The following is a 7786-nucleotide window of genomic DNA, read 5'->3' on the forward strand; positions in this document are numbered from 1 at the left end:
TTTCTGCTGTACAGCAGAGTGATTCAGTTATACATATATATTCTTTTTCACATTCTTTTCCATTATGGTTTATCACAGGATACTAAATATAGTTCCTTGTGCTATCCAGTAGGACCTTGTTGTTTATCCATCCTATATATAATAGTTTGTGCCTGCTAATCTCAAACTCCCAATCCTTCCCTCCCCCACCCCTCTAAATGGGTATTTAGTGGCCAAAACTAAAAAATGTAATATTTTTATAGAGATATAGAGCTAATGAAGTAAATATATCCTTATAGTAGTTACTAGGAAATACTAACTCATTTGTAGTATCTACCATTTTAAAATACTTTTTCCTATAATATATGTTTTAAGTGTTCTCATAAATTGGGACATTAACCAACTGATCCATTAATTTTTATGATTTCTATAAGTAAAAATGAAATGCATAAAGATTTGATCATTATAATACACGAAGAGTGTGAGAAAGGTGGAGCCTAAATGTATACCAAGCACCATTAGATGTTCTATTCATATTATGGCATATAATCCCAAAGAATGAGTTATTGCTATTATTTCACAACATTTTTCATAAATATATCCAACCATAAATTAATTAAGAGCTAACACCTCTGGGGAAATTACTAAGAGTTATGATGTGAAATCAAATTACAGATATTATACTACAAGTCTCTACTATGAGCTTATAAAATATCTCCAGCTGGTAGGCAATGGTAGTCTGATATCAAATCGTGATATATTAAACAAAGACATCTTTAGTGCATGTTCCAGTGGCACAATAAGCTACTTTTATATTATAAACCCCTCTCTCATTGTCAAGCCGGGAGCTGTTTCACAATTGTGAAACACACGAAGTAGAACATTTATCGCTATTATGCCAAATAAATGAAGCGAAACAACCAAGAGGCCTTTAAATGAGCTGTATTTTATGGCTAAAGCACACAGAAGATTAAATGAAAAATCAACCTGGAATTCATTCAGCCGTTTTACTTATTCATTTATGTGTGTGTAAGAGTACAGTCCATTCAGAACAGAAATCCTAGGTTCTGGTGGTCCATTATTACAGTAGAGTTATGAAAGAGCCTAAAGCAAGAGAAAGAAAATTGGCATGGCATATAATATCTGAATTATATAATTTAAAATACAGAGAAGAGAAAGGATAAAAACTGATCATTTTTCAACTCCATGTGGATACAATAAAGTCAAAGGGGTTTAAATTTCATAGGGGAAATTTGCTCATATCTAAGTATATATCAAAAATAACATATTTTAAAATATTCATTTAAAACCAAATTTTTAAAACTTTAGTCTCCAAACTTTTAAAAATGTGGTTTTGGAGGGACAAAGTATGGATTTGCTTTTTTTATGTCTTGACAAATGGCTTCTGTCCTAGTTCCTTAATTCACGTCCTATGTTATTTTCATTAGTCTTATTAGCCTAAAAGACTCATGTTCCTATAAAATAAATTTGCTGGTATGGGAATATTAGTTTGTGTGGAACTGTGACAATGTTGTCTTCAAAAAAAGTAACATATACTGTCATAAGCTATTGCAGAAAATCAATAGTCATACATATTTAAAATCAGTATGATGTTGAAATGGGTTACAATGATATGTTATTGATCTCCTCTTAAAATATTATAACAACCATAGGTCAGTTTTGGGACCATAGCATTAGCTATATATGAGGCCAGCAGCAGTGCTCATTTACTGTCTCTGTTGATTTTTCCTTAATCCTTTTCTTTAGAAATAACAAAATGAGAAGAAATCAGCTAACCTTAAGGTAGCAAAAACATCTGTCTTTCAGTGCTGCTGGGGTTTTCTCTCTCTTTAAATCTGTTTAATCTCTCCTTTTCCTGAGCCACTAGCCTTCATAGTGCACTAGAATTTGAAAGAAGGAGAGAGTGAGAGAGAGGCAGGGTGAAGAAGAAGATGAGGATGAGGAGGAGGATGGGGAAGGGGAGGAGGAAGAGGTGGGAAGAGGGAGAGACGAGGGGAAGAGGAGGGAGGAAAGAAAGGAAGGACTGTAGCTAATCTCATTACTACTGGTATATTTTTCTTTCCTCACAGCTAGTAGTTTTGAAAAAACATGGTTTATTTCAAATGTCTCCATTTTATCTCTTCTAATTCCTTTCTTTTTTTTTCCTTTATAATTGTTTAGGAAATCTGTCAACCTCTCCTCCATGGAATTTATCATTACTTTGGCTTTCAGTACACTATATATTTTCCTAGTTCTTCACTGTCTTTATAATAAAAACCTCTATCTCATTCAGTGTCTCATATTATTTTCCCTAAGCCCATTCCCAACAATACTCTGACATATTATCTAAGGTTGATCAGTCCAAGTAGTTGATCAGCTTCATTCTCATTAGAGTCTGTATGTTCTGTATGAGTAATAAGTAGGTTTTAGTCTTTCCATTTCTCTGTCTCACATTTTCTCCCTTCCTTTCTGCTCCAGTGATATATTGTAAAAAGAGTAATATATTACTGATTTATTTCTGGAATTTTTGAGTGGCATTTTGGCTAAAATTGGGTGAGGATTATATAATTGTGCTGCAGAATCTGGAAGACAATCAAGGGTTGTAGAGATGTATCTTATCTTCCAAGTGACTGCAGACATGCCAGTTGAAAAAATTTTTAAGTAATTTGGCATTCTGCTCACCAAAGATCTACCCCGAAAATGGATCCTGTTTTCTCATTTCCCACATGAGAGCTCCATATGAACCCTAACACATCAAAAGGACATAAGTCATTTTGGGATAAAGACACTGTCTGTTTTCTAGGGACTCCCAGTCCCTTAAGGACTTTATTGTTCCACAGCTGCTAAAAACACTGATGATCTGAAGTGCAGCAATGAAGAGAAGACGGTTTTACTGACAACTTTTTCAAAGAAATATGCTCATGAGTAATGTTCAAGCGGTGCTGCATCGTAAGATAATCCGGCCTTGGCTCACTGGCCTATCTTGATTTCTTTTGGACTATTCAAATTATCTGACTAAATAATACTTTAAGCTGAATTTTTCTTAAACAAGGTTTACTAACAAAAGTTCCAGTCACACTAAACCATCATTAGATCCTGTCAATTCTATTTTATTAGCCAGGGTTTCTAATTCCTACATTTTTGTTTCCCACTTCAGATCAGTCAATCAATCAAAATAAGTAAGTGAAACAGAACCATAATATGAAGCTATCTGGGGTTTAAACTGCCTGTCTTCCCTCTAGCACCTTGATTTTGTAAGATCTTTCTTACATGAACTGAGAAGCATGAGCCTCAGTATGTAGTCGAAGAGCTAGGGAATAAAAAGGGAGAGGTGTAGGGCATTGATTTTTCCTTTATCTGGGTTGTTTAAAATAAGTTATTTTAGAGGTCTCTATCCTAGAATGGCTTGGGTAGGGTGTTGTCAGCTGTGCCTAATGTCTACAGCGTATTATATAGTGGTTCAGAAAATAATACCACGTGAAAGTGTGCATGTGCACATGTGCAGAAGGAAAAGAGAAAGAGCCACAGAGAGAATGAAAACCAAATGGTGCAAAATGAAAGCAATGTGTGAATCAGGGAAAGGGTATATTGAAACTTCTTGTACTATTCTTGCAACTTTTTTGTAACTTTGGAAATAAAAACAAAAATTTACAAAAACAAAATTTAAAATGTAGAAGGAAAAAGATTGAGCAAGATGGAGCCCAAGATGAGTTTGGAGAAATAAATAGGAACTGGATGATCTATGGCTCTGTGGTCCATGGCCCAGGTTTGGATTTTACTCCAACTGCAATTGAAATTCATTAATTTGTTTCCAGTAAAACCTGGTGTGATGGAGGAATTTCAGATCATTGAGCTACAACTTGCATGAGATTTTTGGTTTGGGGTTATTTGTTTTGCTATTGTTTTTGCATTTTCTCTAATAATTGCTATCAGCTGTGTTAAGTGAATTTCATTTAACGTGAGAAGCAAGTTCACTTATTGACATCAGTCTAGTTCAGAGCGCTTCAGTTGCTTTTATGTCCAGTTACAAAGCTTCTCCCTACCTGCGAGACAATATAGGGCAGTGGCTCCAAAAGAGTGTAGTGGAGAACTGTCTCACATTCCATCCTTGCCCCTTTGTTCGATTCTCTGCTCTAGGATCTGAGAGAGAGGGTTGGAAAACAAAGGCAGCTCCTTGTCTGAAGCCTTTGGTGATATTATTTTTCTACTGGTTTTTTAGAATCAGTGTTCTAATGACAGCAATAATGGGAGTGAACAAGCTGACCCCTTTCTGTTTCCTCTGATTATTTAGCTTAAGTTTTATTATGTGCTAAGAATTTGACTTTAGTTCTTACTTCAGTTGACTTTGTTAAGATCAACCCAATGTTCTTTTACAATGATTATATTTAAACATATTTATCATATTTTACTTGAAAAGTACTGTTTCACAAAGCAGCATAATTAAAATAGGCTTTTGTTCACATAGTAGGCTTAAAAAATAGAAGTTAAAATTTGTTATATATAAAAATAAGGGGTATGACTAAATAATTTATATCAATATATAATTATGGACATAATGAAAGAAAAGATTTTAAATAGCAGTAAAATAATAAAATTATGGTTAATTTTTATTGTGAACCAACATATGTAGATCACTGATTTTTTTCTAATTATTTTCTAGAATCCTTCATTCAAATAAAATGTCATATGAAACCCAACATAAAATAGATGGGCTCTACTATGACCTGGTGACAGCATCAGAGGCCTTCACCTCTTCAGCTCTCCCCAGTTCCCATCACTTGCAGAGACTCCTTAGATCACTTCTAAGCTCTGCATAACAAACTTTAATACTTGCCTAAATAATACTCAGTGTTTGCCATATATCTCATTTTTCCTCTTAATAAAATAAGTTTAAAAATTAGTATAATAGTTTATTAAATAATTGTAATATAAGATACTACAATTAACATAATGCTTTTTATAAAAACAAAAATACCATTGATATTATATTTACAAAAAGCATGATATAAAATGTGTTTACAATGGGACCTCTCTTTTCTAAAAGAATGGATATAAATATAAAATATTTTGGAGTAGAGAAAAATGTTAACCATATTTTTCTGTGTTTTGTAAATTTTTTTTTTTACATCTTTATTGGAGTATAATTGCTTTACAATGTTGTGTTAGTTTCTGCTGTACAACAGAGTGAATCAGCTATATGTATACATATATCCCCATATCCCCTCCCTCTTGCGTCTCCCTCCCCCCCTCCCTATCCCACCCCTTTAGGTTGTCACAAAGCACCAAGCTGATCTCCCTGTGCTATGCAGCAGATGCCCATAAGCTATCTATTTTACATTTGGTAGTGTATATATATCAATGCTACTCTCTCACTTCGTCCCAGCTTACCCTTCCAGCCCTGGGTCCTCAAGTCCGTTCTTCACGTCTGCGTCTTTATTCCTGCCCTGTCACTAGGTTCATCAGTACCATTTTTTTAGATTCCATATAGATGTGCTAGCATAGGGTATTTGTTTTTCTCTTTCTGACTTACTTCACTCTATGACAGACTCTATGTCCATCCACCTCAGTACAAATAACTCAGTTTTGTTCCTTTTTATGGCTAATATTCCACTGTAGATATGTACCACATCTTTATCCATTCATCTGTCGATGGACACTTAGGTTGCTTCCATGTCCTGGCTATTGTAAATAGTGCGACGATGAGCATTGTGGTACATGACTCTTTTTGAATTATGGTTTTCTCAGGGTATATGCCCAGTAGTGGGATTGCTGGGTCATATGGTAGTTCTACTTTTAGTTTTTTAAGGAACCTCCATACTGTTCTCCATAGTGGCTGTATCAATTTACATTCCTACAAACAGCACAGGAGGGTTCCCTTTTCTCCATACCCTCTCCACCATTTATTTATTTATTCATTTATTTATTTATTTTAACATCTTTATTGGAGTATAATTGCTTTACAATGGTGTGTTAGTTTCTGCTTTATAACAAAGTGAATCAGCTATACATATACATATATCCCCATATCTCCTCCCTCTCTAGCATTTATTGTTTGTAGATTTTTTGATGATGACCATTCTAACCAGTGTGAGGTGTTACCTCATTGTGGTTTTGATTTGCATTTCTCTAATGATTAGTGATTTTTTTGTTTTTGGAGTAAAATTGCTTTACAGTGGTGTGTTAGTTTCTGCTGTACAATGAAGTGAATCAGCTATATTTATACCTATATCCCCTCCCTCTTGGACCTCCCTCCCACCCACCCCCCCCATCCCACCCATTTAGGTCATCACAGAGCACCGATCTGAGCTCCCTGTGCTATACAGCAGGTTCCCACTAGCTATCTATTTTACACATGGTAGTGTATTTATGTCAAACCTAATCTCCCAATTTGTCCCACCCTCCCCTTCCCACCCATGTCTACATGTCCGTTCTTTATGTCTATATCTCTATTTCTGACCTATAAATAGGTTCATCTGTACCATTTTTCTAGATTCCACATATATGCGTTAATATATGATTTTTTTTTCTCTTTCTGGCTTGCTTCATTCTGTATGACAGACTCTAGGTCCATCCACATCTCTACAAATGACCCAATTTTGTTCCTTTTTATGGCTGAGTAATATTCCATTGTAAATATGTATCACATTTTCTTTATCCATTCATCTATTGTTGGACATTTAGGTTGTTTCCATGTCCTGGCTATTGTAAATAGTGCTGCAGTGAACATTGGGGTGCATGTGTCCTTTTGAATTATGGTTTTCTCAGGGTATATGCCCAGTAGTGGGATTGCTGGGTCATATGGTAGTTCTATTTTTATTTTTTGAAGAAACCTCCATACTGTTCTCCATAGTGGCTGTATCAATTTACATTCCCACCAACACTGCAAGAGGGTTCCCTTTTCTCCACACCCTCTCCAGCATTTATTGTTTCTAGATTTTTTGATGATGGCCCTTCTGACCAGCGTGAGGTGATACCTCATTGTAGTTTTGATTTGCATTTCTCTAATGATTAATGATGTTGAGCTTTCTTTCATGTGTTTGTTGGCAATCTGTATATCTTCTTTGGAGAAATGTCTATTTAGGTCTTCTGCTCATTTTGGGATTGGGTTGTTTGTTTTTTTGATATTGAGCTGCATGAGCTGCTTGTATATTTTGGACACTAATCCTTTGTCAGTTGCTTTGTTTGCAAATATTTTCTCCCATTCTGAGGGTTGTTTTTTCATCTTGTTTATGGTTTCCTTCGCTGTGCAAAAGCTTTTAAGTTTCATTAGGTCCCATTTGTTTATTTTTGTTTCTATTTCCATTACTCAAGGAGGTGGGTCAAAAGGATCTTGCTGAGATTTATGTCATAGAGTGTTCTGCCTATGCTTTCCTCTAAGAGTTTTATAGTGTCTAGCCTTACATTTAGGAGTGAGTTTTACTCTATTTTGAAATTGTATATTTTTTCTCAATTATTTAGCATATATCACATAAATATAATAATACCAGGAAAAAGTTTAAACTTAGATCACTACCAAAGATCACAGAAAAAAATATTTGTTTAAATTTTATTTAAATTGTTTTTAACCCAAACTCTTTCCTAATAAAATTATTGTTGGAATTATAAAACAGTATAGATTTTCTCCTTAAATCTATATAAAATCAGTGTTCTTGAAAACACTTTTATGTTATTATATAGTCAAATAATTTGGGAAATACCACATAGTATTCTTTAACTTTAGATTCATAATTATATTAGAATCTTAAAGGCTAAAATATAAAGATATTTAACTTTGTTTAATCAATCATTTTCCAAAGTCATTTCATTT

At 34.3% G+C, this 7786-nt stretch overlaps 1 long non-coding RNA gene across 1 annotated transcript in view; it reads left to right on the forward strand.

The window, feature by feature from the left end:
• Positions 1-5408: 5408 nt before the first annotated feature.
• LOC309634839 overlaps positions 5409-7786 on the forward strand; it is a 132442-nt gene continuing 130064 nt past the window's right edge. The window contains exon 1 of the long non-coding RNA XR_014248463.1: positions 5409-5798. This is a non-coding gene — a long non-coding RNA (uncharacterized lncRNA). The remainder of the gene's footprint in view (positions 5799-7786) is intronic.

Source organism: Balaenoptera borealis, assembly GCF_965194805.1.
Source record: "Balaenoptera borealis genome assembly, chromosome: 9".
In the NCBI taxonomy this organism is placed as follows: Eukaryota; Metazoa; Chordata; class Mammalia; order Artiodactyla; family Balaenopteridae; genus Balaenoptera; species Balaenoptera borealis.